This window comes from Rousettus aegyptiacus, unplaced genomic scaffold, assembly GCF_014176215.1.
Source record: "Rousettus aegyptiacus isolate mRouAeg1 unplaced genomic scaffold, mRouAeg1.p scaffold_m13_p_3, whole genome shotgun sequence".
In the NCBI taxonomy this organism is placed as follows: Eukaryota; Metazoa; Chordata; class Mammalia; order Chiroptera; family Pteropodidae; genus Rousettus; species Rousettus aegyptiacus.
Window position 1 is genome coordinate 86,883,214 of NW_023416306.1, and position 15,206 is coordinate 86,898,419.

Sequence of the window (15,206 nt, forward strand, 5' to 3'; positions counted from 1 at the left end):
AGTCTCAATCTAGTCATCCTAGTCTGCCTCCAATTGTTTTGGCCTACTAACCCACATTAGCCTGGTTATTTTTCTGTATTGGTACTCATGGACTCTCCTTACTAACAAGGCCTGGGCATACCTGGAATAATACTCTTATGTGATCTACTGTTGCTTCAAAGATTTTAGACAGGAAAAGGATTTATTCCTTGATCAGAAGACTTTCATTTATTACTTGGAACCTTAATAGACCTGGTATATATAGCCTTCAGTTAAAAGGGTTACTGCATAAGTAACTCTAAAAGGACCCCTCTAAGGAGATACTATTAATAATTCTATCAAGGAAATAAGTATAAATAGGGACTATCTTAGACAAACCAGAACATATGGTTGCCCTATCAGTAAAGTACTGCTGAATAAATAAATAACTATAATGCCCTTTACGTCCTGTTAATGTCCTATCTGTGACCGAAGTTCAGGATATCTGAAGTCCTGATCTGGGGCCTGAGCATGGATGGCTCATCTTGTAAGTCATTGTTTTAAACACTTTGAGTGTTTTTACAGGTAGGGAACAATGGCAAAATCAAAGTTTTATGGCTGCCAACTTTACACAGTTACCTAAAAGGGGAATTCTAGTAATTATGTAGAGTGGAGATTTAGAAGGTCATGTTTTGAAACACTTCTCCTTGATTTTTGAAGAAAAGGCTGATGGTGTTTTGTTACAAAACACATCACAGGATTTGTACTACAGATAAGCTCCTGCATCTTCATGAGAGATGATTTTTCTAAGTTCGTGTATTCTTTTGTAGTGCATATAATCAAGTGATAAAAGGCAAAAGGTCAATAATGACTGCGAAGCTCCATCTTCACGATCTATTCAGATATAAAAATCTTAGACTAGACATCTACAATGCTCTCCTTTTGCCTCTGATTGGAAGCTGCGATGGAATTGTATTTTTATACAAATGAAAAGACATTAACTTTGGAAAAGATATGTAATGAATCTATTCTAGGGTTCCAGGAAACCCACTGCATTCAAATGCATTTGGGTGCTATAAATGGTCCTAATGTGAGAGGAGAGACAGACTACATTTAGGAAAATGGCACTTAAATGATCGACTTGTGGTAAACCACCCCCACAACTTTTCACATCATTTAAAAAATTTTCTAAGTTTCTGCATCTGTTTGAGAACTAAACACTTCTTTAAAGCGAATTTCAACAAAGAAAAATATACCATCTTTATGTGGAATAAACTGTCTCATTTTTTGATTTTTTTTTTTTTTTTTTATAACTCACAGTGCCTTTCAACATGAAGTTGACCTTTAGGTTGTTTTCTACTCTTCTACACTCATGTTGCATTAACAGGCTGAGGCCGTTAATGCAACATGAGTGTAAAAGAGTAGAAAACTAGAAATAGAGATATTCTTGGCTAATAACAGTTTCTAAAGTAAATTGAGAATCTTATCTCTTTTTAAGTCAAAATTCAAGTGGAAAGTTGACTATTAAACAGTTTAGTGTGTGACATCACAATCAAGTTAAGAAAGGGCGTATTGCAATGTGATTCGAGGGCAGGCTGATTCCTTATGAATGTATATTTGACAACTGACCCTTAACTGCTCTTGTTTATATGAATGCTTAAACATCAGAGGCTACCGTGTTATTAAATACACAATTTTAATCATTTTAAAAGCATTTTAGTTATGTGATAGAAGTACAAATTATAAGTATCTAAATTCAATCTTGTAATTGAGACTGTGAATGCATACGTTTAATACAAAACATTCTGAAACGTTGGAAGAGATATTCAAGAAATGAGACTTATGTTGAAAGATAGGAAAATTAGAATACATAATATTATTTTAAGAAACAAAGAATAAACATTTAAAGTACTTTAATAATTTGCCTGGGGAGGTAAGGAAGAGCTGGGGCTCATATTCAGAAATATTTTGTTAGTAGACTAGATTGAACTTGCTGGGCGTGTTGGGTGAAGGAGAAGGAAAAATCAAGAATGACGCTAGATTTTCCAGTTTGGATGACAGAGGGGATGATCATCCTGTGAAAGGATATAAGACAAGAGGGCAGAAAGTGAGTGTAGAGTGATAAGGGTTTGCACTGTGATAGAAGTCAAACAAAATTGTTCTGGAAAGAATATTTTAGAATGTGATTTTAAAGTAGGATATTAAGGAAAGAAAGGGTATGGTGGACAAAGAATATTCCAAGTGCAAAGGTACTTAGAAAGGATGAAGTGTGGGAACACAACCACAGAAAGGAGGTTTATGTCATTCCCCATAGAACACTAATACAGGGCTAGGTTCAACACAGCCACAGAGTAAAGGCATTTATTTATATGTAAATTTTTCAACTCATAGCATCTTGAGGACAATTTGGATGTTTTAAAAATATATTTGTCAGCAATTGTGTGTTTGTGTGTTTAAGTGTATAAAATAACTGGCTATTTTAGGTCCTGGTAAATGATGATAAAGGAGAAGAAATTTCTCTTTTTGTCACTTTGTAGGGTGGTGCCTGAGTCTGCATGGGCTATTGTGTCGAAATACCACAAACTGAGTGGCTTAAATAACAAACATTTGTTTTTCACAGTTCTGGGGGCTGGAAAGTTTAAGATCAAGGTGCTGGTAGATTTGGTGTCTTGGTGAGTGCTCACTTCCTGGCTTGTAGAGGTCTGTCTTTTTATTATAGCCTTACATAGTAGAGAGCTGAGAATTAGCTAGCTTTCTGGCTTCTTTGGCAGTAAACTCATTCATGAGCGCTCCATCCTCATGACCTAATTATCTCTGAGAGGCCCCACCTCCTAATACTATCACATTGGTAGTAGGGTTTCAACAGACATAAATTGTGAGGGGATGTAAACATTCAGTCCATTGTAGATTATAGATGTAATAACATAACAAATGAATAATAATAATAGCTAATACTTATTGAGAACTTATTAATTCCTGAGCATTTTGCGAATTGTGATGTCTCATTTTGTTTGACCCTCAAAATAGAAGTCAGTTTAACTAACATGCCCTTTGTTCAGATGAGGAATGTGAAACTTAGGTTTAGAAACTTGCCCAGAGTTACACAGCAAGTAGATGGGGGAGCTGGGATTCAAATCCAGGAAACCTGACTTTAAAACTAGTAGCCTTCATTATTATACTCTTTAAAATAATTGTTTCAAGAAATAGAAATTTTTATTTGTACTAATTTAGTCCTAGTTATGTATCATTGACATTATGAAGTAAACTTATTTCATAAAGTAAGTGGAAAAAAATCACCCTTCGGAAATTAGAATAATATAACATACTCTGGAAGAGAGGCCTACAACATAAAAAATTCATCATTTGTAATTTGATTTTAAAAATTATCCAGAAAAGGAAAAGATTTTCTCTAAATTTAGTAGTGTTTTCCATTGAATTATTTATAAATCTTGGTTTATTATATCATGTAGTAGACAGGAAAGAACCTGATATACATAAATGTTTTTATATTTCTGTATATATTTACATACAGTGCACACAAACAACAGAGAAATTGGATACTGGATATTAAATGGTAAATGCAATATCAAGTATAATAGGTTTGTCTTCCATGTGCTTAGAGTTAAGTAGGAAATCGAGTGCTATTTCTTCTTTTTTAATCAATTCTTATAGTGAAAGTCTTATAAAATGGATTGAAAATCCAATAGATTGCATTTGCATTATTGTATATTACCCTTTTGAGGAATAATAGGTCAACATCAAAGATAGCAACACAATGTCAGCCAGTTTGTGGTGAAGGTCAGTGATGAGGCCCAGCCAGGGGCTCCGTGGAAGTCTCGTACTGAAAACTCTAGGATTATGGAGAGCCTGGATTATAAATAATTTTCATTTAATCTTCCCCATGATTTTCTAAAGCTGCTTATGGGAACGGCTGATAACTCATGCCTCCTTGTTTATGACAACTATTATATTAAGGGCAGAGTGACTCCAAATTTAATCTATTGACATTTCTGTAAAGAATAACCTTGTCATCTTCCTTCAGGAATGTTCTCATATATCCTTGGGTTGTCTAAGTCAAAACGCTGAAACCTCATCAGCCTCCTTTGTCTTGTGACAGGATACACAGACACACGCAGACACACAGGCATACACATTTAGTTATATAGTCTCAAATATATTTTTTTTTATTATTGGGTTTCTTTGTTTTCTTCAGGATGATTAAAGAAAAGCATACTATACTGTATTCATTTGGATTTTAGGATTGGATATTTGTGTGCCATCGTAAAAGAAAATATAAAAATTTAATTTGGTAAAAAATCTTTCTGCTGTCTTCCCCGAAAAAAAGGCATTATTGAGGTACCAAAATACTTTCAGCATAATCTATTATCTCCAAGAACTTTGGAGATAATGTCTGTCAGAGGCTAATTATAGCCCTACCTCTCACTGTATAAACTAAAGGAAAGTAACTTTTATTCTGTAAATACACCACTATTTACCACACTTATTATTTTAGTGAGCTTTGTTGAGCAGGGTTAGAGTAAAACCACATCATAATGGCCTACCACATCCAATAGAGGAATTTCTTGCAGCGAAAATCCATTTAATGAAAGTGATGTGTAACTGTACTATTGAGAACACTTTACACAGCATAATTCTTGTATTCTGAACTTCTTTTATATTTATTAGCAAATTTTATTCATTTTAAGCTGCTATACTCTTTCATCAGGTAGGCATTCTATATGGCCAAAATGCACCTTCGACTTAACAAGGCAAATTTAGTTTTCCTGTGAATGAAAAATTAGTGAGCAGTTATGCTCTTAGGGGAGATTAAAACTTCTAGTTCTTAGAGTAACTATGAGTATTCAGAATGTTCATATTCTTCCAACATATGCATTTTTCCTATTGCTTTTCTTAGAATGTCAAATATTTTATACTAGGGATCTCCAAAGATAGATAAAATTTATATTAATTAATAATAGATTAAGTTGTTACAACAAAGAGAATGGAAATAAGTAGTTTATTTCTGTCTCACATAATAGTCCAGAGTAAGTGATCCAGGGCTGGAGATGTGGCTGTGTCATCACAACATAAGACTTTAATGATGGTCCTTATGGTGGCGTTTCCCAGCCAGTGGGAAGGAGGAAAAAGGAAGTCTAGGCAGAAAGAATTAAGGGAATGACTAGAAATTATGTCTAACATTTCCACTCATATACTATTGATTTAAATTTAGTTGCACCATTATACTTCACTAGGAGATTAGAAAATATAGTGTATAGATGTATGGCCATGTGGCCAGCTGAAATTCTGGGGGCTCTATTACTTTAAGGAAGAAGGGAAGACAGTTGGATGACTTCACCACGGTCTGCCTCTCTTGTCATCCATGTATCTCTGGTCACCCTGGATACATATCACAACATGAATTTATGTTGACCTTCCTCCTTTACATAGAACACATACCCTTTCTGTAACAGAGACAACCACAAACTCTGTCCAGTTATTACACCTAGCTCAAAGTCTAGGATCTCTGAGTGATATCTGTCCTGTTATCAGGTCTGGTTATAGCTCTTCGAGGTTAACCAACCCATAAAATAAAAAGCAAGGCACCATCCTGCCTATCCCCATACCTGATATACATGGTGGTACAGCAATAGGAAAATAAAACTTCCACAATGAAGAGGGATGTTGGGAAGATACAGTGATATTGGTTCAGAGCAGTTAGAAAATCCTATTGGGGAGAAATTATGAAGCCTCTCTGCCCTGGATGGAAGGTGAGGTCCTTGGTGGGTTCATATTGCTGGATCTACTCCTAGAGTTACTCCCTTGGCCATTGGATTTGCCCTCTTGGATGTCCTTCTGTTATTGTCTTTGAAAAAAGGCGTTGAAGAATATGCTGTCCTGGGCATTGCATATAATGTTTTTGTTATGCAAATTTCTCAGTACTAATTTATATATTTATAAAGTGTGGTATGTCATACTGCAGAGGCCCTAAAACATGGTGACTTATAGAAGACAGAACTGTTTAGAGGTGAGTGATCCAGTGTTAGTTGGACATCTCTACCATCCTCAACATCCTTGGCTTCTAAGGTTGTTCCAGTAATTGCCACATCCTGCTTAAGGGAAAGGGGTAGGGACAGACCATGTCTAGGATAACTGTCTTTAAGAAGACAAACTGGAAATTACACACATATTTCATTCACATCTCATTGGCTAACATCTAGCTCTTAGCAGCACCCAGATGCCACAGAAAAAGAATCTGTAGCTAGGAAGCCATGTGCCCAGCAACAGTCCTGGGGTTTCTGATACCAAAAAGAAGAATAACTACTAGAGAACAGCAGCCAGTCTCTACAATTCTTATTTTTTTTCCTCAGTAGGTTTATTATTTTACCTAAGAGAACAGGGCATAAAAACTGGAAAACACAAAAACCAATCAACCAAACAAAAAAACAAGCAAAAACTCAACCAAGCAAACAAACCCCCAAACCTTGATATTTCCTTCCCAAGAAGAATTTTGAGACTTGTTTTTTTCCAATAACTTATTAAATTTAGTACTATGATTCTTTCTATAGACACAGTAGCCAAAAGATTGCAGAATCCTTCTGTCTATTACTTTGTTTTGGATGAATCATCAGTAGCCTTGTCATTTTTTTAAAGATATTGCACTGTCACAAATGATTTGTTCTACAGAAGTTATGATCAGAAGGGTTCTGAAATGTCTGGATTCTGTATTAGGGTTTTCCAGAGAACTAGAACCAATAGGACAAATATATATATCCAAGCCTCATGATTTGGCCTGGACACAACTACTAACTCTACCATTGTTAGAATGGAATGGCACATGTTACCTCTGTAAGGTGACATTCTTCAGATATTTGGTGGCTTTTCAGATATGCATACCCTCAGTGAACTAAGCAGTTTTATGAGCGTTCTTAAAGTTAACAGGAAAATTTGAACATCTTGACTTGCATGATTTTGTGGTGTTTTCTGGGTCAGGTGAATAATGAACCATTTCAGATGTCACCTCAGGTTGCTTAATGAAAGAGCTAGTACCTTAATTTCTGTTTCATTAATAAACTTTGCTTTTCCACTTGCATATCAAGATTTATTTTTATTTTAGACATGTGAAATTTTATATATAGAAAGAATAATTATACTGGAAATTTAGATATTTTCTCAAGTGGAATGGCACCAAATAAAAGGCCATTTAAAAAGTATTTTACAACTCAGCTTTATCTATAAAGGGGTCTATGGCTCCACCTATAATTGTGTCTTACCCTTTTCTAACTTCCAAATTGAAAATAATTTCAAAGTTACAGGCAAGTTGCAAACATGATAAAGATTCCTGTATACCATTTACCAGACTCACCAAATTTTAACAGTTGCTGCATTTGCTCTATTATTCTTTCTCACTCACTCTCTCTCTATACACACACACACACACACACACACACACACACACTTTCCAGTTTTCTAAAAAAAAAAATTCATTGCATGCAACATACTTCTTTACATCCTAATATTTTAGCATGTGTCTCCTAAAAATAGGTATTTTCTTTTTTTAATTTTAATTTTTAATTTTATTATTATTATTGTTTTTAGGTGAGGTAACCCTTGGTTGATCTCATAGTTTACAAGGACCTTGTCAGCTTACAATTCCTTATTTTTTATTTTTTATGCCTATAGCACCTGGTCTTCCTAGGTGGTCTCCCATCCAAGTACTAACCAGGCCTGGCCCTACTTAGCTTCCAAAATCAGATAGGATTGGGTTTGTTCAGGGTAGCATGGCTATAGACCAGATATTTTCTTACATAACCATTTACAGTTATTAAATTCAGGAAATTTAACATAATACAATACTCTTATCTAATCTTACATTCACATTCCATTTCTGTCACTTGTTGTAGTAACATCCTTCATAGAATTTTATTCCCCTCCAATACTGGATCTAGTCCAAGATGACACATTGTACCTAGTCTCCTTTTATCTAGTACAGTTCAACTGTTTTTTTTTTCTTTCATAACACTGATATTTTTGAAGAATACAGTCTAGTTATTTTATAGAATATTCCTTAATTTGTTTTTGTCTGATGTTTCTTTATGATTAGAGTGAGGTTATACATTCTCACCCAGAATACCACAGAAGTGATGATGTGTCCTTCCCAGGGTATCACATTTGGAGGTGCATAATATCCTTCTGCCCCTTGTGGGAGGAGGCAGGGGGAATGTTAATTTGATTACCTGGTCAAAGTTTTGTCTGGCTCTTTCATTGCACAGTTACTTTTTCTTCCATTGCAATTAATAAGCAATTTGTGGGGAGATTGTTTTTTTGTCTTTAAGAGTTAAGAGAAATATCTCCTGTGGATGTCATTGCTAGGTTTGTAGCACTGAGTTTTGGGTCAGCCCAGAGATATAGCCAAATTCTTGTCAAGGATTTTCTTATGTTGGAAAAGGATTGGTACTTAATCACAGTCTGGATTAAATAATATGAATGATCCAGCTTGCTTGTGCAATTCCCACTCAGGAATGCCTCCCTCAAAAGTCATGTCTACTCACTTGTAACTTTGATCTCTTAAGTTTCTTTTGTCAGATTATTTGCTGTTTAGAAGTAGACTAAGGCAAGAACTTTATTTTTACCAGACTTTAAACCCATACCAAACTTACTAGCTTTATCTAGTTTATCTCTATTTATGAGAATAAAATGTAAATTGGTTTTTTATTGTTCGTAAACTGGTTCTAGTTAGATTATTAAAGAGGGTGGGATTAATCATGTTTCTCAGGCTCTGAATAGCCTGTCTGGGTGGAAATAACATTCAAATAAAAAGCTGTGGATTCGAATTTACTCCGATTATGTTACCTTACAATTATACAGTCATAGACCTGTGGTTCATAACCCAATTATGTCAGGGTTAAGAATAATATGCCCATAGGCTTATGCTGTCCAATATGGTAGAAATAACCACATATGACAATTGTGGATGGACCCTGAGATAATCATGCTAAGTGAAATAAACCAGACAGAAAAAATTGAAAACCACATGATATCACTTATATGTGGGATATAAACCTAAAAGCAACAAATGAACAGTACTCATGGACACAGACAATAGACTAGTGGTTGCCAGAAGGTAGGGAGGAAGGGGAGAGAGGAGAGGTAGATGGGTAAAAGGGGTTAATTATGTAAAATTGGAAGTTATGTAAATTACATCAAATGAATAAATAAAAAAATAAAATACACCTAGTCTGAATTGAGATGAACTTTAAGTGTAAAATACACTCTGAGTCTATGGCCATGCCACCCTGAAAGTGCCTGATTTCATCTGATCTCAGAAGCTAAGCAGGGTCGGGCCTGGTTAGTACTTGGATAGGAGACCACCGTGGAATACCAGGTGCTGTTAGTGTTAAAACAAAATAAAACAAAACAAAATAAAAACAAAAACATCTCCTCTGCTGATACTGGGAAACATGGCAGAGTGAGAGAAGTCCTTAGATCTCTCCCTTTGAAATAACAATAAGCTGAACATCTAGAATTCAACAAAAATACCCAAACTGCACACCAGCACGTCTGAACATGAGATCTGCACACCACAGGTCAGAACCCCGGGCATCGGGTGGTGGACTGGGAGAAAATAAAGAAGCTGCCTTTCACAGCCACTGGAGCTCCCTGCAGGAGGGGTGCAGAAGAGTGATGGTGCAGCAACTTTCCTGAACAACCCTGCATGGAAGTGCTTTGAGTTCCACGCAGCCGGCAGCAGGACCAGTCATCGGGCATAAGGCAGAAAAGCAGGACAGGACTGCAGAGAAACAACAGCTAATTTTTACCAGCCCAGTTGCAAAATCTAGGCTGAGCCACAGCCCCTAACTCCAAATCTGGAGGGTCCCTCCCCCAATATCCTCCAAGACTAAACATGGCGGAGCCCCAGGAGAGTCTGAGCAAATGCTGCAGAGACTGTCGCTGACACTAACAGGGACTGAAATTGAGGGTAGCGAGTGAGCTTAAATATCTACAAGAAAATAAAAAAGACATTATTTAGGCTTTATATAAAGCAGGGATCTAAGAGGCTTAGACACCACCTACTGGAAACAAATAGAAAAGTGCCTTCTTTGCAGCAGGCTAAACAGAGATTTTTATATAATAATTCGTCTTTCGGGGCGGGGGGGGGGGGAAGCAGAATACACTTCCATTAATGCCCAAGCAGAGAAATAGTCCATTAAACACCATGAACAACCAACAAGAAAAGGCGTCTCAGAAAGAAAGAGAAAAATCTCCAGAAAATAAGCTTAATGACATAGAAATCTGCAATTTAAAAGACAGAGAATGCAGGATGATACTTCTGAAAACACTCAGTGAGTTTGAAAATGAGTCATGTAAACAATTTTAAGAAATGAAAAAACATCTAGATGAGCAGAGCAAGGGAATTGAAACTGCCAAAGAGAACAGAATAGATCTTCTGGAGATTAAAAACAAATTGCAAGAGTTGAAAAATGAAATAGCAAGCTTGGGAAATAGAGTCGACCAAATGGAGGAAAAGGATCAGTGATATCTAAGACAGAAATCTAGAAATAAATCAGAAGGAAAGGGAAATACAAGAACAGGCTGATACCAGCAGGAGAGGAAACATGAGAATAATAAGCATTACCGAAGGTGAGGAAAAGGAGCAGGAACTAGAAAGTATTTTCAGACAAATAGTGAATGAGAATTCCCCAAATCTAAGGAATGAGGTGGAAAATGGAATTCAATAAATCAAGAGAATACTCAATTATCCCAACCCCAAAAGGCCTTCACCAAGACACATTGTAATAAATTATCCAAAATCAACAACAAAGAGAATTTTCAAAGCAGTCAGGGAGAAGACAGTAACTTATTTAAAAAAAAAAAACCCAAAACCCATGACATTATTCTCGGACTTCTCAGCACAAACCTTATGAGCCAGAAAGGAATGGAATCACATATTCAAAACTTAAATGAAAGAAACTACCATCCCAGAATAATGTATCCAGCCAAGTGCTCCTTTAGATAGGAAGAAGGAATTAAGACCTTTCCAGACATGCAAAAATTGAGGGAATTCTCCACTATGAGGCCTGTACTACAGGAAATACTGAAAGGGGTTAGCTCACTGAAAACAAAATTACCAAAAAAAAAAAAAAATCTATAATTAGGAATAAGGTGACTATCGGGCAAATAGAAGCAGAGGAATACAAACCGGGCTGAGAAAAAGGCATTGTGAGCGTAAATAATAAGAGAATTGCTATAGCAAGATAATGCACATTCAGCACACATAGGAACAAATTGAGACGACAATGACTGCAAAGGGGAGGACTCAAAGATCCAAATTCACAAAGGGGAATGGAGATAAGGCATGAACAGAAAAAAATGGCTGACTGTATATATATATAACTATCCTTTTCATATTTGTAATGGTAACCACACACCAAAGATTCAGAGTTGAAGTATATAACATAAAACAAGAAGAACCAGAGGTAAAACCCACAAAAGCCAACCAAAATAAAAAAAAAAAAAAAACAGAAACACAAAGACAAGGAAGCAATGGAAACTCTGAGCTACCTGAAAGCAAAAGATAAAATGGCTATAAGAAGACCTCATATTTCAATAATCATAAGTGTAAATGGACTGAACTCACTAATAAAAAGGCACAGAGCTGCAGAATAGATTAAAAAACAAAACCCAATCATATACTACTTCCATGAGTCACATTTCAGCTCTAAAGACAAATATAGACTCAAAATGAAAGGGCGGAAAATGATATTTCAAGCAAATGGCATTCTAAGAAAAGCAGGAGTAGTGGTACTGATATTATATGATAGAGACTTCAAAATAAAAAAGGTAAAGAAAGATACTGAGGAACACTTCATAATGATAAAGAGAGTCATACACCAAGAAGACATAACGCTCTTTAATATCTATGCTCCCAATCAGGGAGTGCTGAAATATGTAAAGCAATTAGTGACAGAACTAAAGAGAAAAATAGACCAAAACAATCTCATAGTAGGGGGCCTAAATACCCCACTATCAGATATGGACAGATCATCCAAACAGAAAATCAATAAGGAAATAACATCCTTAAATGACACATTAGACCAACTGGACATAATTGACATTTATAGAGCCTTCCATTCCAAAGTGCAGCCTATACATTCTTCTCTAGTCCCCGTGGCACACTCTCAAGAATCGACCATATACTGGAACACAGAGATAGCCTCAACAAATATAAGATGGTTGAAATCATATTCTCTGATCATAATGCTTTGAAACTAGAGATCCAATTGCAAAAAAGAAGGCAGGAAGAACCAAAAATACATGGAGATTAAACATCATGTTACTGAAGAATAATTGGGTAAGACAAGAAATAAAAAGAGATATCAAGAATAACATGAAAGATAATAATAGTACAACATATCAAAACTTTTGGGACATGGCAATAGTGTTCATAAGAGGTAAGTTCATATCACTACAGGCCTATCTCCAAAAACAAGAATGAGCCCAAATAGATAACCTAACGCTTCATCTTAAAAAGCTAGGAAAGGAAGAACAAATGAAGCTTCAAGTCAGCAGAAGGAAAGAAATAATCAAAATTAGAGTAGATTTAAATGAAATTGAAAATAAAAAAAAACAATAGAAAAATAAAAGCAACAAAAAGCTGGTTCTTTGAGAAGGTTAATAAAATTGACCAACTCCTGGCTAGACTCATTAAAGAAAAAAAAGAAAGGAAACAAACAAAATCAGAGATTAAAGAGGGGAAATTATGACTGACATCGCAGAATTACAAAGGATCATGCAAGAATACTATGAAAAGGTATATAACACCAAATTTAATAAAATAGAAGAAATGACCAGTACTTAGAATAAGACAATTTTCCTAGACTGAATCTAGAAAATCTAAATAGACAAATCAGCAATATGGAAATTGAAACAATCATCAAAAACCTACCAAAAAGTAAACGTCCAGGACCACATAGCTTCACCAGTTAATTCTACCAAACTTCAAAAAAGATTTATTACATATTCTCCTCAAACTCTTCCATAAAATTGAAGAGAAGGCAATACTTCTCAACTATTTTATGAGGACAATATTACTCTGATAGCAAAACCTGGTAAAGATCACACACACACACACACACACACACACACACACACACACACACACAACTACAGACCAATATCTCTCATGAACTTAGATGCAAAAATTCTAAATACGATAATAGTGAACCAAATACAACAACATATTAAAAAAATATTAAAAAAATTATACGCCATGATCAAGTGGTCTTCATCCCAGGGGCACAGGGATGGTTCAACATATGCGAATCGATTAATGTGATACATCACATAAACAAAGTAAAAAATAAGAATTATATGATCATATTCATAGTTGCAGAAAAAGCCTTCGACAAGATACAGCACCTGTTTATGATCAAAACACTTAACAAAATTGGTATAGAAGGAAAGTACCTTAACATAATAAAGGCTATCTATGACAAACCTTCAGCCAGCATTATACTTAACGGTAGAAACTAAAAATCTTCCTTGTAATCAAGAGCAAGGCAAGGCTGTCCACTATCGCTACTGTTATTCTATGTAACATTGGAGGTCCTAGCAAGTGCAATCAGACAAGAGAAACATATAAAAGACATCCAAATAGGAAACGAAGAAGTCAACTGTCACTATTTGCAGATGACATGATTCTATATAGAAAACCCTAAAGACTCCCCAAGAACACTACTAGAAACAACAAGCAAATGCAGTAAACTATCTGGATACAAAATCAATGTTCAAACATAGCGTTCCTATACTCTAATAATGAGGTGTCAGAAAAAGAGGTAGAAAAAATCATTTCTTTTGCAATGCAACAAAAAGAATAAAATACCCAGGAATATCTAACGAAACATGTGAAAGACCTATATAATGAAAACTATAAGACCTCATTAAAAGAAATTGAAGAAGACATAAAGAAATGGAAAGATATTCCATGTTCTTGGATTGAAAGAATCAACACAGTTAAAATGAACTTATTACCTAAAGCATTATACAAATGTAATGCAATCCCCATCAAAATCCCATCGATATTTTTTAAAGAAATAGAACAAAAAATCATCAGATTTGTAGTTAAGCACAAAAGACCCTGAATTGCCAAAGCTCCTGAGGAAAATGAACTAGGGTGGAAGCATCACTCTGCCTGACTTCAAATTATACTACAAAGCGACAGTGATCAAAATGGCATGGTATTGGCAGCAAAACAGACACATGGACCAGTGGAACAAAATCGAGAGTCCAGAAGTAAACTTTTATTTATATGGGCAAATAATTTTTGACAAAAAAAGCCCAAAATATACAGTGGTGAAAGGAAAGCCTCTTCTGGCTTTTGCTGGGAAAACTGGAAAGCCATGTGCAAAAGAATAAAATTGGACTGTTGTTTATCACAACACACCAGAATGAACTGAAAATGGATTAAGGATCTGCATATAAGATCTGAAACAATAAAATATATAGAAGAAAACATAGGAACTAAACTCAAGGACCTTGGACTTACAAGAGAATTTTATGATTTTGACCTCAAAAGCAAGGGAAGTAAAAGCAAAAATAAGTGAATGCTATTACATCAAACTAAAAAGCTTCTGCTCAGGAAAATAAATCATCAACAAGGTAAAGAGACAACCATATGAATGGGAAAGGATATTTGCAAGTAATGCCTCATATAAAGACCTAATATCCTAAATATACAAAGAACTCATATGACTCAACAACAACAACAACAACAAGAACAACAACAACAACTACAACAACGAAACGATCCAGTCAAAAAATGAAAAGAGGACCTGAATAGACACTTCTCCATAGATGACATACAAATGGCCAATAGATATATGAAAAGATGCTTAACATTACTAGTTATTGGGGAAATGCAAATCAAAATCACAATGAGGTACCATTTCAAACTTGTTAGAATAGCTGTTATCGAACAGGACAATAACAAGCTGTAGAGGATGCAGAGAACAAGGAACCCTCATACACTGCTGGTGGGACTGCAAATTGGTACAGCCACTATGGGAAACAGTATGGAGGTTCCTCAAAAAACTAAGAATTGATCTTCCATATGATCCAGCAATCCCTCTACTGGGCATTTACCCCAAAGACTTGAAAACCCATATCAGAAAAGAGTTGCACACCGATGTTCATGGCAGCATTGTTCACGGTGGCCAGGACATGGAAGCAACTGAAGTGTCCTACAATAGGTG

The 15,206-nt window shown here is 35.5% G+C and overlaps 2 pseudogenes; one reads left to right on the plus strand and one right to left on the minus strand.

Annotated features, from left to right (window-relative positions):
* Window positions 1–7,629: 7,629 nt before the first annotated feature.
* LOC118600927 lies at window positions 7,630–7,748 on the minus strand (annotated as a pseudogene).
* Window positions 7,749–9,233: 1,485 nt separating this feature from the next.
* On the plus strand, window positions 9,234–9,352 carry LOC118601223 (annotated as a pseudogene).
* Window positions 9,353–15,206: the final 5,854 nt, after the last annotated feature.